The sequence below is a fragment of the Lepidochelys olivacea genome, assembly GCF_965140295.1.
Source record: "Lepidochelys olivacea isolate rLepOli2 genome assembly, chromosome: 6".
Lineage (NCBI taxonomy): Eukaryota > Metazoa > Chordata > Testudines > Cheloniidae > Lepidochelys > Lepidochelys olivacea.
Window position 1 is genome coordinate 83,125,942 of NC_140416.1, and position 22,590 is coordinate 83,148,531.

Below are 22,590 nucleotides of genomic sequence, written 5' to 3' on the forward strand. Positions count from 1 at the left end.
CACCACAGTTAGGGAATCCCATTGCAGCAAAGCCATCCACTAAGACCTGCACATTTCCCAGGGTGACTACCCTTGATATCAGCAGATCTTTGATTGACTTGGCTACTTGGATCACAGCAGCCTGCACAGTAGATTTGCCCACTCCACACTGATTCCCGACTGACCGGTAGCTGTCTGGTGTTGCAAGCTTCCACAGGGCTATTGCCACTCGCTTCTCAACTGTGAAGGCTGCTCTCATCTTGGTAGTCATGTGCTTCAGGGCAGGGGAAAGCAAGTCACAAAGTTCCATGAAAGTGCCCTTACGCATGCGAAAGTTTCGCAGCCACTGGGAATCGTCCCAGACCCGCAACATTATGCGGTCCCACCAGTCTGTGCTTGTTTCCCAGGCCCAGAATTGGCGTTCCACCATATGAACCTGCCCCATTAGCACCATGATGCCCGCATTGCCAGGACCCGTGCTTTGAGAGAAGTCTGTGTCCATGTTCTCATCACTCTCGTCACTGCGCTAATGTCGCTTACTTGCCCAGTTTCGCTTTGCGACGTTCTGGTGCTGCATATACTGCTAGATAATGCGCATGGTGTTCAATGAGCTCCTAACTGCCAAAGTGATCTGAGCGGCCTCCATACTTGCCGTGGTATGGCGTCTGCACAGAAAAAAGGCGCGGAACGATTGTCTGCCGTTGCTCTGAAAGAGGGAGGGGCGACTGATGACATGGCTTAGAATCATAGAATATCAGGGTTGGAAGGGACCTCAAGAGGTCATCTAGTCCAGCCCCCTGCTCAAAGCAGGACCAATCCCCAATTAAATCATCCCAGCCAGGGCTTTGTCAAGCCTGACCTTAAAAATATCTAAGGAAGAAGATTCCACCATCTCCCTAGGTAACGCATTCCAGTGTTTCACCACCCTCCTAGTGAAAAAGTTTTTCCTAATATCCAACCTAAACCTCCCCCACTGCAACTTGAGACCATTACTCCTTGTTCTGTCATCAGCTACCACTGAGAACAGTCTATATCCATCCTCTCTGGAACCTCCTTTCAGGTAGTTGAAAGCAGCTATCAAATCCCCCCTCATTCTTCTCTTCCGCAGACTAAACAATCCGAGTTCCCTCAGCCTCTCCTCATAAGTCATGTGTTCCAGTCCCCTAATCATTTTTGTTGCCCTCCACGGGACTCTTTCCAATTTTTCCACATCCTTGTAGTGTGAGGCCCAAAACTGGACACAGTACTCCAGATGAGGCCTCAGCAATGTCGAATAGAGGGGAACGATCATGTCCCTCGATCTGCTGGCAGTGCCCCTACATATACATCCCAAAATGCCATTGGCCTTCTTGGCAACAAGGGCACACTGTTGACTCATATCCAGCTTCTCATCCACTGTAACCCCTAGGTCCTTTTCTGCAGAACTGCTGCCGAGCCATTCTGTCCCTAGTCTGTAGCGGTGCATGGGATTCTTCCGTCCTAAGTGCAGGACTATGCACTTGTCCTTGTTGAACCTCATCAGATTTCTTTTGGCTCAATCCTCTAATTTGTCTAGGTCCTTCTGTATCCTATCCCTACCCTCCAGCGTATCTACCTCTCCTCCCAGTTTAGTGTCATCTGCAAACTTGCTGAGGGTGCAATCCACACCATCCTCCAGATCATGTATGAAGGTATTGAACAAAACCGGCCCCAGGACCGACCCTTGGGGCACTCCACTTGATACCAGCTGCCAACTAGAGATGGAGCCATTGATCACTACCCGTTGAGCCCGACAATCTAGCCAACGTTCTTTCCACCTTATAATCCATTCATCCAGCCCATACTTCTTTAACTTGCTGGCAAGAATACTGTGGGAGACCGTGTCAAAAGCTTTGCTAAAGTCAAGCAACATGTCCACCGCTTTCCCCTCATCCACAGAGCCAGTTATCTCGTCATAAAAGGCAATTAGATTAGTCAGGCATGACTTGCCCTTGGTGAATCCATGCTGACTGTTCCTGATCACTTTCCTCTCCTCTAAGTGCTTCAGAATTGATTCCTTGAAGACCCGCTCCATGATTTTTCCAGGGACTGAGGGAGGCTGACTGGCCTGTAGTTCCCAGGATATTTCTTCTTCCCTTTTTTAAAGATGGGCACTACATTAGCCTTTTTCCAGTCGTTCGGGACTTCCCCGGATTGCCATGAGTTTTAATGGCCAATGGCTCTGCAATCACATCTGCCAACTCCTTTAGCAGTCTCGGATGCAGTTCATCCGGCCCCATGGACTTGTGCTGGTCCACCTTTTCTAAATAGTTCTGAACCACTTCTTTCTCCAGAGAGGGCTGGTCACCTCCTCCCCATGCAGTGCTGCCCAGTGCAGTAGTCTGGGAGCTGACCTTGTTCATGAAGACAGAGGGAAAAAAAGCACTGAGTACATTAGCTTTTTCCACATCCTCTGTCACTAGGTTGCCTCCCTCATTCAGTAAGGGGCCCACACTTTCCTTGACTTTCTTCTTGTTGCTAACATACCTGAAGAAACCGTTCTTGTTACTCTTAACATCTCTTGCTAGCTGCAACTCCAGGTGTGATTTGGCCTTCCTGATTTCACTCCTGCATCCCCAAGCAATATTTTTATATTCTTCTGTGGTCATTTGTCCAATCTTCCACTTCTTGTAAGCTTCTTTTCTGTGTTCAAGATCAGCAAGGATTTCACTGTTAAGCCAAGCTGGTTGCTTGCCATATTTACTGTTCTTTCTACACGTCGGGATGGTTTGTCCCTGTAACCACAATAAGGATTCTTTAAAATACAGCCAGCTCTCCTGGACTCCTTTCCCCCTCATGTTATTCTCCCAGGGGATCTTGCCCATCAGTTCCCTGAGGGAGTCAAAGTCTGCTTTTCTGAAGTCCAGGGTCCGTATTCTGCTGCTCTCCTTTCTTCCCTGTGTCAGGATCCTGAACTCGACCATCTCATGGTCACTGCCTCCCAGGTTCCCATCCACTTTTGCTTCTATTAATTCTTCCTGGTTTGTGAGCAGCGGGTCAAGAAGAGCTCTGCCCCTAATTGGTTCCTCCAGCACTTGCACCAGGAAATTGTCCCCTACCTTTTCCAAAAACTTCCTGGATTGTCTTTGTGCACCGCTGTATTGCTCTCCCAGCAGATATCAGGGTGATTGAAGTCTCCCATGAGAACCAGGGCCTGCGACCTAGTAACTTCCATGAGTTGCTGGAAGAAAGCCTCGTCCACCTCATCCCCCTGGTCCGGTGGTCTATAGCAGACTCCCACCACAACATCACCCTTGTTGCTCACACTTCTAAACTTAATCCAGAGACACTCAGGTTTTTCTGCAGTTTCATACTTGAGCTCTGAGCAGTCATACTGCTCCTTTATGTACAGTGCAACTCCCCCACCTTTTCTGCCCTGCCTGTCCTTCCTGAACAGTATATATCCATCCATGACAGTACTCCAGCCATGTGAGTTATCCCACCAAGTCTCTGTTATTGCAATCACATCATAATTCCTTGACTGTGCCAGGACTTCCAGTTCTCCCTGCTTGTTTCCCAGGCTTCTTGCATTTGTGTATAGGCACTTGAGATAACTCGCTGATCATCCCTCTTTCTCAGTATGAGGCAGGAGCCCTCTCGCGCGCTCCTGCTCATGCTTCCTCCCGGTATCCGACTTCCCCACTTACCTCAGGGCTTTGGTCTCCTTTCCCCGGTGAACCTAGTTTAAAGCTCTCCTCACTAGGTTAGCCAGCCTGCTTGCAAAGATGCTCTTCCCTCTCTTCGTTAGGTGGAGCCCGTCTCTGCCTAGCCCTCCTCCTTCTTGGAACACCGTCCCATGGTCAAAGAATCCAAAGCCTTCTCTCCGACACCACCTGTGTAGCCATTCGTTGACTTCCACGATTTGACGGTCTCTACCCAGGCCTTTTCCTTCTACGGGGAGGATGGACGAGAAGACCACTTGCACCTCAAACTCCTTTATCCTTCTTCCCAGAGCCACATAGTCCGCAGTGATCTGCTCGAGGTCATTCTTGGCAGTATCATTGGTGCCCACGTGGAGAAGCAGGAAGGGGTAGCGATCCGAGGGCTTGATGAGTCTCGGCAGTCTCTCCGTCACATCGTGAATCCTAGCTCCTGGCAAGCAGCAGACTTCTTGGTTTTCCCGGTCGGGGCGGCAGATAGATGACTCAGTTCCCCTGAGGAGAGAGTCCCGAACCACCACCACCACCACCCGCCTCCTTCTCTTGGGAGCGGTGGTCGTGGAACCCCCAACCCTGGGGCAGTGCATCTCATGCCTTCCAATCGGAGTCTCCTTCTGTTCCCTTCCCTCAGATGTATCAACTAGTCCACTTTCTGCATTAGTACCTGTGGAGAGAACATGAAAACGGTTACTTACCTGTATCTGCGTTGCTGGTACATGGACGCTCCCCTTTCTTCTTCTGGAGGTCACATGCTGCCAAATTTCTTCACCGTCCTCCTGTCCCCGCTGTGCAGCCTGCTCTGAATCTTCAGAACATTGTGCCCGTAGAAGCATAACCTGACGTCTGCCCAGGAAATCTTCAGTTTCTCTTATGCAACGCAGGGTCGATACCTGTTGCTCCAGACCTTGAACCTTCTCTTCCAATATGGAGACCAGCTTGCACTTTGTACAGACAAAGGCTTACAGGGTTGGCTTACAGGGAATTAAAATCAACAAAGGGGCTGGCTTTACTTCAAGGAGAAACAAAAACAACTGCCACACAGAGTGGCCCCCTCAGGGATTGAACTCAAAACCCTGGGTTTAGCAGGCCAGTGCTCAACCCACTAAGCTATCCCTCACTCTGGTATTTCATGTGAGACTGAATCTCCATTAAAGTTTTCAAGGTGCCCCTGACAGCCCTCACCAAAATGATTGTCGGCCGTTGATTTCACAGAGGGAGGGAAGGTGGAACAAATGAATATAAAACAAATCTGGTCTATTTCTTGTTTTTATCCACTCCATCTATCTTTTACATCTTTGGCTGGCAGCAGGCGGTGCAGCAGGACTGCAAGCCACCCACATCTCCTGACTGCTCAGCAGAAGATGGTACAATAGGACTGCCTGCAGGACTAAAGGGAATGACCTGGTCAAGTCACTCCTAATTTAGTCCCTGCGCCCATGTCTTCCCAGGCACTCCTGACCGACCTTACCGAGGCGGCCAGGAGCACCTCGGACACGATGAGGATGGTTTTCAGGCCTATTGCACTGTCTGCTGCGACAAGGCACTGGGTTGCTGCTGCTGTGTAGCAATGCAGTACCACGTCTGCCAGCACCCAGGAGACATACGGTGACAATGAGCTGAGCGGGCTCCATGCTTGCCGTGGTATGGCGTCTGCACAGGTAACTCAGGAAAAAAGGTGTGAAACGATTGTCTGCCGTTGCTTTCACAGAGGGAAGGAGGGAGGGCCTGATGATATGTACCCAGAACCACCCGCAACAATGTTTTTTGCCCCATTGGGCATTGGGATCTCAACCCAGAATTCCAATGGGCAGCGGAGACTGCGGGAACTGTGGGATAGCTACCCACAGTGCAACACTCCGGAAGTTGATGCTAACCTCAGTACTGTGGAAGCACTCCGCCGAGTTAATGCACTTAATGGGGACACACACACAATTGACTATATAAAAACAATTTCTAAAAAAACGACTTCTATAAATTCGATCTAATTTTGTAGTGTAGACATACCCTTATATGGCTACATCCCATTTTCAAAAATGACTTAAGAATTCAGGGCATCACCCATATATCCACCCATATATCTTTAAAATCTGTGCCTTTGTCATTTTCAGAAGAGCAAATAAACATGTTATGGTCTTTGTGTATAAAATTTCCTAATCATATGATCAGAAATCAAAGGATGTTTATATCAGAAATGATTTGCTAGTAACTTCAAAAATTATTAGTCATTATTAGTCACTCATTTTATTCATTGTATCATATAATGATTAACTCTCTCTTATTTTATTGGTCACTTGCTTTAAACCCAACTTCCTATAAATGAAAAATGCATAATATTTAAGAATTACATTTAAAATTTGTGAATAACAATATTTTTACTTTGTGTATGCAGAAGAAAATGTGTTCAGAATGTTTGTAATAAAACAATCAAATTGAGTGGCTTGACATTAAGATGAGAATAGGTGCTTTAGAAATGCATGCAAGAAAAATGAGCTCAATAAAATAATATAGAAAATGTACACTTTAAAAAGCCAACCTTATTGCATTTACCACAGTTACATTACTTCTGTTTCAGAGAATCCAACATTATCTGTATTAAATCTAGAGAGACAATTGTTCCTTGCTGTTGCAGCTCTAAAAGTATCTGCAGATAATACTCTCAATGACTACTTTTTAACTCATTCTAGAAAATCTGTTCCAACTCTTTTAGACTAAAATTGCAATCTAGTTAAAACTAAGTATCCCTTTTAGAAACAGAATATAAAAGTAAAAAGATTAAGAGAAAACTGTGCAGAGATCGAATTGTTTGTCTAGTGTGAGGTTTTTAAAAAGAGAAATACAAGAAAGAGCAGAATATAGATTTTTATTTTTTTGAGTGAGAAATTACCTTTGTATTGGAGTGGCTACCATTTAGCATGAAATACTACAATTTCTTGTAAGAGTAATTTGAAAACTTTTTGATTGTTAGCAAAGTTCACATCAACTTTTTTTTAATAAAAGAAAGATTACCCTTTCTGTACTCCAAATTGGAGAAAATAAAAGATAAATTTTAAAAAATGGAAAAGCTTTAATCTTACCACTAGTGACTATACACATTTGTCATTTTGCATTTTTTCCCCACTATACTGCTTATACTTTTCTTTATTTCTGTTTTAGTTAAAAGAAGTGATTAACTTTCTCCATAGTCAATTTCTATAACTATATTGTATCTGATGACTACAGTTAAAGACCTTATCAGAGGCCTTTCATACAGGATGTCTATAGGAAATTAGAATCTACAATATAGGATTTCTGCTAAGAAATCTCTTCTAAGCAGTATGAATGACTTATTTCCAAAAGAGGACTCAACAGCCACCTTAATGCTTTCATTGTCAGCTTTAATAGGAAGAGGTTTAAGATATTCTGACAATGAATACTGCTTGTGTTGTCCATTATCTGAATGGAACATTACAGCAAGGTTAAGTATATATGTTCTATCTAATAAGAGCCCAATTCCCATCTCAGATATGTGGCTTAAAGACTGTGTAAATTATACCAGTGTAATAATGCATTGGGTACATTATAATTACTATGGTCCTAATACACCAGTTTTTCATTATTGTAACTCCATTGATTTCAGTGAACTACTCCCGTATTTCATCACTGTGAGATCAGAATCAAGCTTTATATAAACTGTACATATGAACAACCGTTAGCAATATTGCTTTTTTTAAAAAAAATTCAACAGTGGTACAATAATTACTGATATTTAAATTACTAGACACTTTCATTTTTTATAATAGCACTACATCTGCACTGGCTTTCTTTGTATAACAGAGACAGCACGGGATGGTTGATAAGTAATTAAATTAAATTGCCTGTCATGTCATGTACTTGATAGCTCAGCAGGGAAGAGACCCATTTGTTTTGGTATGTACTACTAATTCTCATTTTATACAATGAGGTACTCGTGCCTTAACTCACATTCATGAGGAAAGGTTCTTTAGGAGAACCTTAGAAAACTGTGGAGAAAAAGCCTTTCATTTAAAACCCAGGTATATATTTCTGTTTTCTCCAGCAGATCATGTTTTCTTTTTGGGTGGGTTATTACATGTAATGACAACTGAATAGTGAAAAAAGAATTATGATGGGCTGTAGAAGAGAAAATTACTTTGAATTACATTAGCTTTTTCTTCTAACTAAAGGCTGGGAATTACGCGTAAAGACCATACCATGTACAAGCAGTGCTCTGTTTACAGTGGTATCAACAATGCAACGTGCTGTGCAGGTTCCCATTCCTGCAATATGTTATGAAACTCTTTTGCATCTAGTATTATGTAATCCCTTAAATTCTGTATGTGAGGTTTTCGAAATACTAAAAATGTATAGAAATGCATGGATGAAAAACTGCATTGTGGTGGTAAACATTTTGTAGGAATGGGTCAGATCCTGCATGGGCTTAATCACCCGAATAAGGTGTGCAAGGACCATCCCCCGTGTTCTTTCCTACTTGGAAGTGTTTGTGTGTGCTTTTAATATTCACACAATGGGACTGTAGTCAGTGATGAGCTGCCAAAATCTTAACAACAGGTTCCCTCCTTACCCCACGAGGGGGTCGTTGCCCACCCCCGCCCCCCAGGACTCCTGCTTCATCCAACCCCCCGTGTTCCTTGACGCCCCCCCCCCGCAGGACCCCTGCCCCATCCACCCCCCTCCCCTGACTGCCCCCAGAACCAGGCAGGAGGGTCTCGTGGGCCACCGTAGTGGGTGCCCTCCCCACCCCTAAGAGCCAGAGGGACCTGCCAGGGGGCGAGGTGGGGAGTCCCGGCAGTGCTTACCTGGGGCAGCTCCCAGGAAGCATCTGGCAGGTCCCTCTGGCTCCTAGGGGTGGGGAAGCGTAGCTGGGGGGGAGTGGCCGCTTCCCCCCCACTGATCACATCAAAAGTGGTGCCTTAGGCGCCGACTCCATGGGTGCTCCGGGGCTGGAGCACCCACGGGGAAAATTTGGTGGGTGCAGAGCACCCACCAGCAGCTCCCTGCCCTGTGTCTGGCCCCAGCTCACCTCTGCTCTGCCTCCGCCTCCTCCCCTGAACGCATCACCCTGCTCTACTTCTCCACACCCCCACCCCCACGGCTTCCCGCGAACCAGCTGTTCGGCGGGAAGCCGGGGAGGGCTGAGAAACAGGACGCGGCTTCCTGCTTAGGCTGAGGGTGGCGGAGGTGAGCTGGGGCAGGGAGCGGTTCCCTTGTGCCCCCGCACCTGGGTTACCTGCTGTGGCGTGGGCAGCCCTCCTCGTGCCCCCCCCAGCCCAAGCTCACCTCCGCCTCCCTGGGCCTGAGCGGGAAGCCGTGGACTGCTTCTCAGCCTGCCCCAGCTTCCCGCGCGAATAGCTGATTCGTGGAAAGCCGGGGGGGGGGCAGAGGAGCAGAGCAGGGCGGCGCGTTCAGGGGAGGAGGCAGAGTGGAGGTGAGCTGGGGACGGGGGTGGGGTGGGGAGCTGCAGGTGGGTGCTCTGCACCCACCAAATTTTCCCCTTGGGTGCTCCAGGCCTGGAACACCCATGGAGTCGGTGCCTAAGGCGCCACTTTTGGTCAGTTCAATTTAGAAGCCCTTTTAGAACTGGTTGTCCCTCTTGGAACAACCGGTTCTAAAAGGGCTTCCAAATTTAACAACCGGTTTTAGCGATCCAGTGCAAACTGGCTCCAGCTCACCACTCATTGTAGTGTTATAACCATTTGAAAATGTTCTTCAAACTCCAGCCTTTAGAGAATAAAATGCCATTTTTTGGAACAGTTAAGGCTCCATTATTGGATGAGTAAATTTTATGAGATTTCCTGAAAGACTTAATATTTTACGCTAAGGTGCTTTGCTTTTTTTTTTTTTTTTTCCTAGAATGAAATGGAGTTCCTTGCCAGAAGGTAAAAATCTCTGATATGTTGGAAATAATCTATAAACCACTGAGGGAGAAATGTTTGTTCCTATCTAAAATCTTTCAGAAATGTATATTTATGAAATTCACTTTTCAATTTTCAGGCACACAGTAGCTTTAATTTTGGCATCCAGTTGGAGAAGAAAAAGTGAGGATATGTTAATTGCAGTTGAATAAATTAACACATTTCCATTACTTCGGGAGGAATGAAATGAATGAATCCAAAATCTTTATGGAAACAAGGTGCATATATGTAACACTCTTATTATCCCATTCTGATTTAATGCACATTGTTTATGAATGGCTTCCCTCTAATTAGATATTTAACTTAAAGCAGAATTTGTCCATAAAAAGTAAAAATATGGGTCATTAACTAGTTGGAGTTCCCCAAAATCTTTCAGCCGCTAGTATATAATTGATTGATTGTATATCACATGAAAGAATTTTTTCATTATTTTATAGGATTGTTAGGACAGTTTTATTGGAAACAGCTTCAGTCACTAAACAAAAATCCAGTTTCTGTTTCCAAAGATTTTTCTCAGGTTGCAGTATGGAAAGTTTGAATTTGCTCCATGTTGAGGGGAAAAAACCCCACCACCCTACAGTAATGAGCTCATTTCTTTTTGCAAGAAAGAAGGGGCACTGTTCATTAAGAAAACTGTGTGCCCAACATATTGTCTTCATTTAGACTGCTCACAGAAATAAAGATCCACACATGATACGGTTAAACTGAACAAGGTTTTATTTACACGGCTTTCAAATACACCTAATATGAGAAAATGTACAGTCTAGGGGTAGACATATCTATATATATGACATCTATAAACAATGGAGATAAAAGTGCTAAGCATTGTTATATAAAGTAGCCGTGCTAATTGTCAGTCTTTTATAAACATGGGTCCATATCCTCTGGTGCAATGTGGCTGCAGCTGGAGAGATGACAGGAATGAATTATTGTATACTATTTACCTACCCTCTAAGGGAGAGTGTAAAATGGAATTTTAACACCGTTATAAAGAGGGTAAGGGGGATTCTATCCACACTGGTTAGGGAAACCAGGCTAGAAATGTGGTGATTTGGGCCCTGCTTTCTGCAATTTTCCTCATGCAGGCCCATCCCCCTTTCCTATCCAATGGTAAAAGTTGAAACCCATGCGAGGGGGATAAAGAGGAGTAAATCTCTGAGGAAGTTGTGGAGATTTGTCCACATTATCATTCTATCAGGGCTGGGGCTTGGCCATCTAGAACAAGGATGGGGGCCAACTCTCAGATCCAAGCAATCATCAGGTAGGGTCCTGTACCTCCACACTGGCTCTCTGGGCCCTGCTGCTCCCCAGTATTTTCGACCCCAAATATATTCAAAAATTGGGACCCAGAAATTAGAAGATTGTCTTAAAAACAATGAATTTTAAAAAACAATAGAAACTATTTTAAAATGTCCTCATTTTTATATATATGAACAAACCCCAGCATTACAGAACCAGCAATATGTGCACATGTATAAACTGGGACTGAGGACCCATTGTGCCAGGGTGCTGTACATACACCTGGCAAGAGGCTGTCTCTCCCCACACTGAAGAGCTTACTGTCTAATTAGATAAGAGGGACAAAAGATGGGGGAAGAGGAAGTATTATCATCTGTATTTTACACCTGGAGAGCTGAGGTGCAGAGACATTGAGGTCCTGAGCCTGTAACCAGCTCCATGTGGGAGGACCCTGGCACCTGCGTTCAGCCAGGCGCAGAATCAGGCCCTGCACAACTCATCCAAGATTACACAGAAACAGGAATTGAGCATCTATCTTTTGAGTCCCAGTCCAGTGCTTAACCACCAGACTGTGCTTCCTGCTTATGAAATTGCATGACTGTATTGCTCTAACCCTTGCCACTCCTCACCCCACTCCCTCCTTACTTTCTTACCTTGAATTATGTCAGAGCTAAAATTTGCTTGTAAGCTGTCTGAAGCTGAGGCCACATCTCTTTATGCCTTCTGTGAAGTACTGTAACATGCTGCTGAGCTACAAGCCACTGTGTTACCTCTTTGCCACAGCAAGAGAGCATTTTGCAGGCGATTAGACTGCCTATCAGCTCCCTGCCACATCAGTCCGTCTTTTTCACCAGCAAACTCCTCAAGGCTCTCCCGGACCAAACTTCACCTAGCAGGTAACAATTAGTGAACGCCAGTCCTGAAGCTCCTCAGAGATGTTTCTCTGCAATATACAGCTCCAGTATCATCTGTGAATGCACAGACGATATTAAGTTCTTCTAAGATGGAGTCTGCTTCTGTATATTATATTCCCAAAGGGATGTTTTTGTCATACAAGTCAGAAAGGCCTCCTGGGGATTCAGTCTCCTGTGTCTCTCAGGCGCAGGAGCTATGTTCATTCTCTAAAAAAAGAACAGGAGTACTTGTGGCACCTTAGAGACTAACAAATTTATTTGAGCATAAGCTTTCATGGGCATCCGATGAAGTGGGCTGTAGCCTACGAAAGCTTATGCTCAAATAAATTTGTTAGTCTCTAAGGTGCCACAAGTACTCCTGTTCTTTTTGCGGATACAGACTAACACGGCTGCTACGCTGAAACTTTAAATAAATGTATGGACAGAGTTGGCATCGGGCTTTGTTGCAAGGATAGGTTCCTGGGTTAGTGTTTTTGTTGTGTGGTGCTTGGTTGCTGGAGAGTATTTGCTTCAGGTTGTGGGGCTGTCTGTAAGCAAGGACTGGGCTGTCTCCCAAGATCAGTGAGAATGAGGGATCATTTTTCAGGATAGGCTGTAGTTCTTTGATGATGCGCTGGAGAGATTTTAGTTGGGGTCTGAAGGTGACAGCTAGTGGCGTTCTGTTATTTTCTTCGTTGGGCCTGTCCTATAGTAGGTGACTTCTGGGTACGCTTCTGGCTCTGTCAATCTGTTTTTTCACTTCAGCAGGTGGGTATTGTAGTTGTAAGAACGCTTGATAGAGATCTTGTAGGTGTTTGTCTCTGCCTGAGGGATTGGAGCAAATGTGGTTGTATCTTAGAGCTTGGCTGTAGACAGTGGATCGTGTGGTGTGTCCTGGATGGAAGCTGGAGGCATGTAGGTAAGTATAGTGGTCAGTAGGTTTCCGGTATAGGGTGGTGTTTATGTGACCATCGCTTATTAGCACAGTAGTGTCCAGGAAATGGACCGCTTGTGTGGATTGGTCTAGGCCAGGGGTCCCCAACGCAGTGCCTGTGAGTGCCATGGCACCCGCCAGGGCATTTTTGTGCGCCCGCAGAACACCCCACCTCCGAAATGCCACCAAGAAGCGTTGCTGTTTCTTGGCGGCATTTCGGCGGCAGTGCTTCTTGCCACTTCTTGGCGGTGGCATTTCAGCGGCGGGGTGTCCAGTGCCCGCCACAGTCTTGTGGGAATAGCAATATGCTATTCCCACAAGAAAGGTTGGGGACTACTGGTCTAGGCTGAGGTTGATGGTGGGATGGAAATTGTTGAAATCATGGTGGAATTCCTGAAGGGCTTCTTTTCCATGGGTCCAGATGATGAAGATGTCATCAATGTAGCGCAAGTAGAGTAGGGGCGTTAGGGGACGAGAGCTAAGGAAGCGTTGTTCTAAGTCAGCCATAAAAATGTTGCATACTGTGGGGCCATGTGGGTACTCGTAGCAGTGCCGCTGACTTGAAGGTATGTGAAATAGTTGTGGGTGAGGACAAAGTCACAAAGGTCAGCCACCAGGTTTGCCGTGACATTATCGGGGATACTGTTTCTGCTAGCTTGTAGTCCATCTTTGTGTGGAATGTTGGTGTAGAGGGCTTCTACATCCATAGTGGCTAGGATGGTGTTTTCTGGAAGATCACCGATGGATTGTAGAGTCCTCAGGAAGTCAGTGGTGTCTCTCAAGGTCAGGAGCAGGATAACCCTAGCTGGTTTAGCTCGATAGCTTTGTTTAGTGTAAACTGAGGTAAATCCATATTTCTTTGTCTGGGACAGACCTGTTTATCACCTTTACCTAGGCTAGGTAATCTTGTCTTAAAGATGTTCTAGTAACATCATACAGAGGAAATTCTTAACTTCACATAAAAGGCTAGCACATCTGCATTTTACAATGGTATTAATAAACAGTTTTATTAGCTTTCATGTGATACCTCACAAGGTATATTTTGTACAAATATGATTTAGGTAGGGTGTGAATACAAGGGTGCCTAGGGTCCCAAATGCCAATAACACTTTTGGATGGTGGAGAATAACATAGAACAAATCCATATCAGGTGCTTAATCCTGCACTAAGAGCATCAGTCTATGGCAGCTTTAGGTTTTATGGGTTCACAGCAAAAGAAAATATTATGTTATCCTTATATTACAAATATGTGCAGCCCAAGCTTTTAAAAATCAATATATTTAGCCTCTCGGCACTATGGTAATACAGAATAGTAAACAACCATAAAAATGTTATTAGAATCAGGAGAACACTTCTGTTATGAGGGCAGCTTGTGCCTCTGTAGCTGATGGAATGAAGGCAAACGTTGCAAGCAAACTTTAAGTAGGAATGTTTTTCTTTTGGTAGACAAGATAGTTTCCATTAGAAATAGGAACCAAATTTTGCAGACATGCACAAGCTAACCTTTACACACATGTGTAAAGCTACTCGTGTCTAAGTGCTTGCATGATTAGGGCACAATGTTAACAATGAAATGTCACTTCTGTGTGATTCCTCTCCTTAGTATCTGATCTGGAAACCAATGTTGTCTTTGCTGTGGATTGCAGTGTCCGAAAGCTCTGCTTATTTTTCAGGAAGCAAGGAATTACAGATGTGCAGGCGTGGAGACTGGAAGCCTGATCAGACTCTCAGAAGGAATACAGGAAATTGTAAAAACAGGTGCTTGAGCTATAGAGTGGGAAGGTTTTTGTGAAGGTATGGATTTGTACCCTGTTATTATGGGTGATGTTTTCAGTTTTCTTTCATGTAAAGCTATTTTTGTTTTTCTTGTTATAACTGATATACTCTAAAGCCTTGAGGAGGAGTACTTGTTGACTAAAAGACTAATTTTGGTTCTTCTAGTAGCTGATCTTCACCAGTTTACAATTATTTTTTTCTTTCACCTTTGGCTACCATGGACCTATGAAATCCAAAATAAGTATGCCTATGGAACTACTGTTCTTTGATTTTATATAGTGAGGATGATATATTCCCAGAGTCCTCATAGATTAAGTGTTCAAAATATTTATGCATGTATCAGATCATCTAATCTTGCAAATTGTGTAGTAGGTCTGAAAAATGTGTCTGTTATAAAACTCTGTGTATCAGTCTTGTATGCAATTTCTCTCACTCTTTCTCAGACACATGCTCACACCATTTAATGTTGTTCATTGTTCAAAACCACCTTAAATGTGTCATTATTTGTATACAAAAGACATTTTAAAGTTGAATTATACAGTTATTGTACTGGATGACCTTTGCCATGCTTTGTTTATTGGATGTCACATTTTCATTTGTATTACATCTGTGTACTACAGTAGTTTCATTTTTCTATGAAGGGCAACTAATGCACAAAACAGTCAAACACAGAGCAGTAATTAGTCTGGGAAAGATCAAAGTGAGCTTTTCTAAATCCAGCCAATTTGCTGTGGGTGTGCAAAACCAATAGTCTTTCTTTTACCTTGGTTTCTTATTAATTTCCACTTTCATTTGTTGCAGTGCAGCTGCTTTTCTGTCAATCCAGTGTACTACTTCAAAAAATCCATTTTGATGTCACAAATGCAATTTCAGTTGGTTTAGGAATAATACCTAGCTTTTTTTTTTTTTTTTTTTTAAAACCCTACCTTTCCGAAATGGAAACTCCAAAATGAAGAAATTCCTTGCGTGACAGCATCTACAAAGTGAAAGAATCTTACAGTACTGGGACAATATTGGGCTACTCAGCTCAGTGGGTCACCTTTTACCCCTTGCCTCTAGCCTGAAGGTGTCTTTCTTGCGGAAGCTGGTGGTGTTAGCTCCCTCTCACCACCAGCCTTTCAGCCACTCAAGAGCTCTCCTCTGGGCTTTGCCAGACCTGTTTTTACTTGCAGGTTAACAAGAGGCACATGCAAGTCCCCTTGAAGCATTTTGCTGTGATATCCAGCCCCTGACACTGGCTACTCATAGGAATCTCAGATCCTCTGCTCCCAGAGGAGCAGTGTATCCCAGTTTAACCATAAACCACTGTTCCTATATAACACACAGCCCTTGTAATGAAACAAAAGGAGGTTTATTTAAGAAGGAATAGAGATTCCACTAGAAACAAGAGAGATTGAAGGAAAAAAATGGTTACAATACAAAACAAAGTAATCAGATGTGAACTATGATCTAGCCTTATTGATAGTTACCTTTCTCATCGAATAAAGTAGGTTTTCCCCTCAAAGTTCAGTCTGTTGCAGATCTGGCTGGCTTAAAGGAACCAGGATACAATCTTTCATGGAAAACCACCCAGCTCAACAGATATCTCCTCAGTGAATGGAGCCAAAGTACCTCTTCCCACTCTGTATTAGGCTATGGCTACACTACAGCTTAAGTTGACTGTTCTATGATGGGTCAATGGTAGACAATAGAACCTTCCGTTACTTCACTGGCTGACCAGGGCAGGGTGGAAATGCCCTCCTGAATGAACTGACCATCACTAAGGCTATGTCTACACTAGCACTTTTGTCGGTATAACTTATGTTGCTCAGGAGTATGAAGAACACTTCCCTGAGCGACGTAAGTTACACCAACAGAAGCACCAGTGTGGACAGCGCTATGTTGGTGGGAGACACTCTCCTACCAACATAGCTACTGCTGCTTGTTGGGGGTAGTTTAATTATGTCGATGGGAGAGCTCTCTCCTGTTGGCATAGAGTGGCTACACCGGAGATCTTACAGCAGTGCAGCTGCATCAGTACAGCTGTGCCGTTGTAAGCTTTCTAGCGTAGACATGGCCTTAGTAGTATTACTTCTTGGTGACTCCTCTTCACCTTAAGATCAATATAGTTACATTATTCCTTAGATACTATTTGGACATATGTTGTGCCATGATTATGAACATTGATAAGTTGCAAGCTCTCAATAGAGACCTTACATGTTACTCTCTATGGCCAATATCCTGTAAGCAATGTGTTTGGTGTAGTGAGTTTCTCAGGTATGAGATGAGAATTGTTTGCAAAGAACTGGGGACCCTTTGCCAAAGAACTGGGGGCCCTTTGCCAAGGGGCCTTTAGGGTCACAAGCAGATCACAGAAGAAGAGTACCACATGAAGATTAAGTACCAAGAACTGGGAAATGTTGCTTGGTGGGCCACTGTCTTGATTCACAGGCAAAATATAGGGGATCGTAAATGAAAAATGAGTGAGCCCTGGTTAAATATGACATAAAGGCCCAGGGTCTCAAAGATATTTGGTGCCTAGCTCCCACTGAAATCAAGGGGACATAGGTGCCTAGATGCCTTTAAAGATTGGGCCAAAGTCATTGAAGTGGAATATCACTACTTGTAGGCAGCTGTTAGTAGTGCCAATAGAGCAATACTATTGACAGCATGCTTGCTATTTTGGGTAAGACTGCCTTAGTTTTTTGGCTATTGTTCAAAGTCTCCCTCTCCTTTCCCCGCCCCCCCAACTCTTCTCAAGTAGCTTAGGACAAAAATTCTCTTGATTGCAGTTCCCTGCCCTAGTCTGGAACCCAGAGGCCACTGCTTTGCATGCTCCTGATCAGTCAGTTGCTACTGATGTTCACTTCTTCCCCTGCTGCTTCCCACAAGCAAGAAACAAGTATCAGCAAATTTTAGCTCAGGCATCAGGTGGAGGGAGTGTGGTGTGACAGGAGAGAGGAAAACAACATGATAGAGGGTAGGAAAAGATGCGAGAACCCCAGGGTGAATAGGAAAGAAAAATTCCACAGCTGGGGTGGGGAGCAGAAATGCACTAAAGACTGGGGAGAGAGTATAAAATGATCTGAAGGTAGGAATGCTTGGGGGTGGGGTGGGCAAGAGAAAAGAAGAATGTCCCATAAATACGCCAGAGAAAGCAACCATGCCTAATGGTTTCTCCAGTCACATCAAAAGTGGGGAAGAGAGTAATGGTGGCTCTGCTTCCCCTGCCCCGTGCAGATCACAATAGGGAGGGAGGGAGCCAGGGCCTAACTGGTGAAAGCTGATTTTATGGCACAGTCATGGTACCTGGTGGAACCTTTGTATAAATTCAGGTAAGGATCCCAACTGGAGGATGCTTCTATACACCATAAACTCATGGGGTTCACCCTATTGCTAGTTTCCTATAATTAGTACTTAAAATAGATTGAAACAGGAAAAGGTGGGAAGGGGAATCTGAATCTTTGCGTCTTCAACTAGTGGTGTGGAAGTTGTGGGGGAGCAGTGCTTGCCCAAGCCAGGAGGCAATGTAGTTATGAATTCTTATGGAGTGTGTGCACTCAGATCCCCACAGAAATAATCTGTCACAATTAGCTCTGTAGTTTACACAGTTTTAGTTAGAACAGGTTATGTCATTTTTAACTAAAAATGAGCAACCTATTAACGTTTAAAGCCTTAACTAATGACACTGCATGATAAAAAAACCTATTTTAGGAAGCTCTAGTGCAGATGTTTCATTAACATGCTGAAGACTCTTGAAACTTTAAAAGGGAAACACAACACATTTTTGCATTAAGGAATGGGAACTTTTTTCCCCGTCCTACTTTTGTTCTGATACTCTTTGAAGTGATCACATCTGAGATTCAATAGAAAGCAAGAGAGCTGTATATCAATATAAGCATGATACTAAATGGTAGATCTGCTTATTATAGAACTTAGAAGACACTGAGAATATTTTTATTTAAAAAATGGCAAATCTCATATAATAGACATCTTAATCTGCCATTTATTTGTAAAAATAGAACCATAAGCATTAGACCATCTAGAATATTGAAGAGGCAAGTGCTTTCTAGCCTGCCAAACAAGCAAGAGAGAAATGAAACTAGATACTTTCTTTGAAGGCTGGTACCCACCAGTATTTCATAAAATGAAGTGTCTTATGGGCCAGTTTTATATTTGGATCCATCCATCCATAACAGAGAGAAGTGTCTTGGATGGCCTTTGTCTTGTTCTAATCCAAAAGAGTCAACTTAGGGTCTGTGACATTCTGCCATCTTTCCAAAACACGCCTCAATTCATATCTGAATGTCTTGTATTCTGCGTTTTTGACCCCCCAAAGGGTGCGTAATTTAGACAAAAAGGAATGTGTAGTGGTACAATGCTCAACACCAAAAAACATCAGGCAAGTAATTTCGAGACATCTTGCAGGACAGGAGAAGACAGGGAGAAAACCTGGGCCTCAATCCTACAAACACATCTGTGTTTTAACTTTATTCATTGGGACCACTCTTGTGAGTAATGAAAAGCATATGCTTACGTGTGTGTGCATGGCATCCAGGTCTGAAAGCCTAAGAGCCTCCCTTGCCCGCTACATATTCCTACATCAGAAAGAGGATGAAAACACCTGGAAAAGAAGGGGAGAGAGATCAACTTTATAACCCTAAATTGATAGAAAAATTGAAAAAAAAATCACACCCAGTAGTTTTTATTTAAGAAAAGTTCTTTTATTTTAAAATTAAATATAATTTTCCCTAAGATCATTTGGGAATTTTTTTGTCCTTTCATGCACTAAGGAGGGAGAAATTATACTGCCTAGGCATGTGCCCCCCTGATCAGTATCACTGGAATGTGCCACAACACTCTGAAAGTAATAGCTGCAGGGTAGTGGAGTGAAAGTGTTACTTTTAGAGGTGGAGTATTTGGGGTTCAGAAGGAAAAAACTAGTTGTGTGTTGGACAATATTGTTTGCTTCTTGGGCCTCCATTTCATTGCTGGTTTATAAAAGCATAAACAAGCGAGAGCGTGAAGCAAAGCGATTACGCTGATCTGCATGCTGCAGCTGGATGGCAAGCCTGATGTGACTACCACTTCTGAGTTCCTGTAATGAAGAAGCGACAGTTCATACCTAAAAAGAACAGGAGTACCTGTGGCACCTTAGAGACTAACATAAGCTTTGGTGAGCTACAGCTCACTTCATCGGATGCATGCAGTGGAAAATACAGTGGGGAGATCTACTCCGCTTGACTTAGTGAAGAGGAATGTTGTGTTTCAGAGACTAAAATAAAGGATTTTTTTCCAGTAAAAAAAACAAACAAAAAACCCCCAAAAACCCCAAAAACCAAGCGAGCTACTAAGTCATGCAAATCAGCAGGCATTTCTTCCCCACTTTACAATTTAAGGTTCCAGAGAGGTCTGCTGAGCCTTTAAGGTCATAGGCATACAGAATAAAGAAAAGGGAAATAATGAAAAACAGGTGGCTCTGCACTAACCAAAAGCAGCTTTTGCTCTAACCAAATTAGAGAAGAATTTTTAAGGAGCGGTTAGCTTCCTCTTGGGGTACTATGCTCAAGGAGTTCTAAAGGAGCCTTTTGAAACTGTGCAGTACAGTACCAGTTAGAGGTGGAAAGACAGAAAAGGTTCTTACTATTAATTCTGGGACACAGACCCAAGTTCATTCTAATGTATGTGAAGAAATTAGCATCTTATGATGAAATACAAAATTAATTAAATAACTTCATAAAAATCATTTTGCGTGAGGCCTCAAAATGTATTGGTTTAGCTGGATTGCTGAAGTATGCCAACATAGGGCTCAATATTGCAGCCCTTATACTCAGGAAAAACTTCCATTGACTTCATGGGATCTGTCTCATGTGGGGGGAGGGGGAAGAGGAGGGGGAGGGAATGAAACTAGTAGTAACATAATGAAACTTAATAGTAGTGGAAAAAATTAAATGGAAGCACTTGATTTATCTGGATATTCCTCACTTTTTTTCTTCCTTCTTTCACAAACTCCCACACTCAGACATGAGAGAGAGAGAATACATGATGCTGTGGTACTATATAAATCCTTATGGAAAAATTCTATATAATAGAATTCTATAGAATTTAAATAGTATCTGATAGAAATTGCTCTTAAACACTTGTAGAATTTAATATAGAAGATCCTTTCTACAGTGTTTTTAATCTATCCTAGATAATTCAAAAAATAACTATAGCCCAGCTCTAGGTTGGCTTAAGGATTCTAAGCAAAGTTATCACTCTGTCTTATAGCCATAGGATTTTTCATATGGGATGGTATTATCAACCTGCATCTGGGATAGCTGTGGTATTAAAGAATGTTGAAGCCACAAATTAGTTATGTAGGTCAAGGCTTAGAGATACCAAACACCATTTTCACACTATCATGTATTCTGTGAATATCACATAATTAGCAGAAAAGTGTTTCAGAGACTTTGTTCTGTGCTAGGCCGTAGGCCTATCAGGAGTGCTCCGAAAGAATGAGGCCTACACGCAGCAAAGCAGCGAGTTATTGGCTTTATTGAAGGTAAGTGACACACTCGCAACGGGGACTCCAAGCGTTGCTGTCACGGAGGCGGGGAACCCAGCGCACCGGAGCTCTGCCTGGGACGGAGTCCGACGAAGGGGTGACCAGCGAGCCATAATAAGCAGTACACGGAAACAGCTCATGAATATATAATTAGGTACTTTCCTAAAGGGGCTTTCCGCTAACTGGCAAAGGGCCATGCAGGGCAGACAGAACCGGCCTAAAGCTGGTTATAGCTGGTTTTCCATGTCCTACAGTGACCCGTCGGCTCCGAGAAAGCGGAAGTTCCCTAGCTAGGCCGTAACAAAGTCTTCCGCAGTCCCTTACAGACTTGAAGAAAATCAGTACTTTTTTTTTAATCCTTCTGCCAGTCAGGCAAGATGACATAGCACCACAACTGCATAGGGGAAACTATAGCTAATAAACTTTAGACCCTCTTTACTAACTACATGTACCGTTAAAATGGTTTTTGTATACATAATGTGAGAGAGACTGAATGTTAAACCTTTTGCTGGTGCACGACTGAATGTTGCTCATAATGAGTTTCCAGTCTGTAATTTCTCCATGTCTAGTAAAAAGTACCTCTCGTGGAGCAACACACACAGGATGAGAGAAACATCTGTACAGTGATAAACAAACACTCCAAGACAAGCTTTTCTTAGGCGGTTAGGGGACATGTGCATCTTTATCAAATCCCTGCAGTCCCAGCTGATTCTACACCAGTTTAACTCAAATGCCTATATTGCAGCTGCTATGTTTCTGGCTGCATAGCATTGAATGCTGCCATTCTCTCTCCCCTCAGGAGCATTTCCAGCTGCAAGGAGAAAGGAAGTAAGATTTGAAACCAAACTATCCTGCATGGCACTATACCTACACTACCAAATCTTTTAAGCGTGGGCATCAGGGTCACCAATAACATCTAGATCACACTTGTATCATAGACAGTAATTTGCTATGCTTCACATCTGCTCTCCAAGGCTTACCATTTTTTGAGTAACTTGTTCTGTAGGTGGAGTCCTCCAGTGCTAGCCCTGGGAAAATGTTTGGAATTTCCACTTAATGGTGGTTCTTTACTGTTTTCTGTCTCATTCACCTCTGTCCCATAAGAATGGTCTTAAAATGACCTATGTTATTAAGTCTTCAAGTATGACATAGTGGAATGATCCCATTTTGTCTGGAAGAAGTATTTTATGATGGTGGCTGTTTCCCTTCTTATATGATTGCTAACTGAGGGACGCCTCTGTTTCTCCTCTAGCAACATACTACTGTACTAGCAAAGAAATGGAAATCTAATGCAGAAATCTAAGTTGTTTTTATGTGCTAGGACAGTCTCCTCCACTTCTGTGAATGCCCATAATGTACTTTACAAACAAATTTAGTCTTTTCACACACATTCCTCATAATTGTTGTGAACGCTTTTTTTCCTATTCCCTATTTCCCTCAAAAAATTCTTGAAGAAAAAAATAAGCGTAGTCAAGTGAGATGAGAAGAGGTTGCATGGTTTGGTAATTTAAGACAAATCAAGACAGTTTAATGAGCATTCTGACAATTAGCAAATTGATGTAACAGTGTGGCAAGTCTTGTGAATAACAAAATTGTTTCCTGTTTGTACTGAAATGTTCTCTTTGAGCTGCTTGAA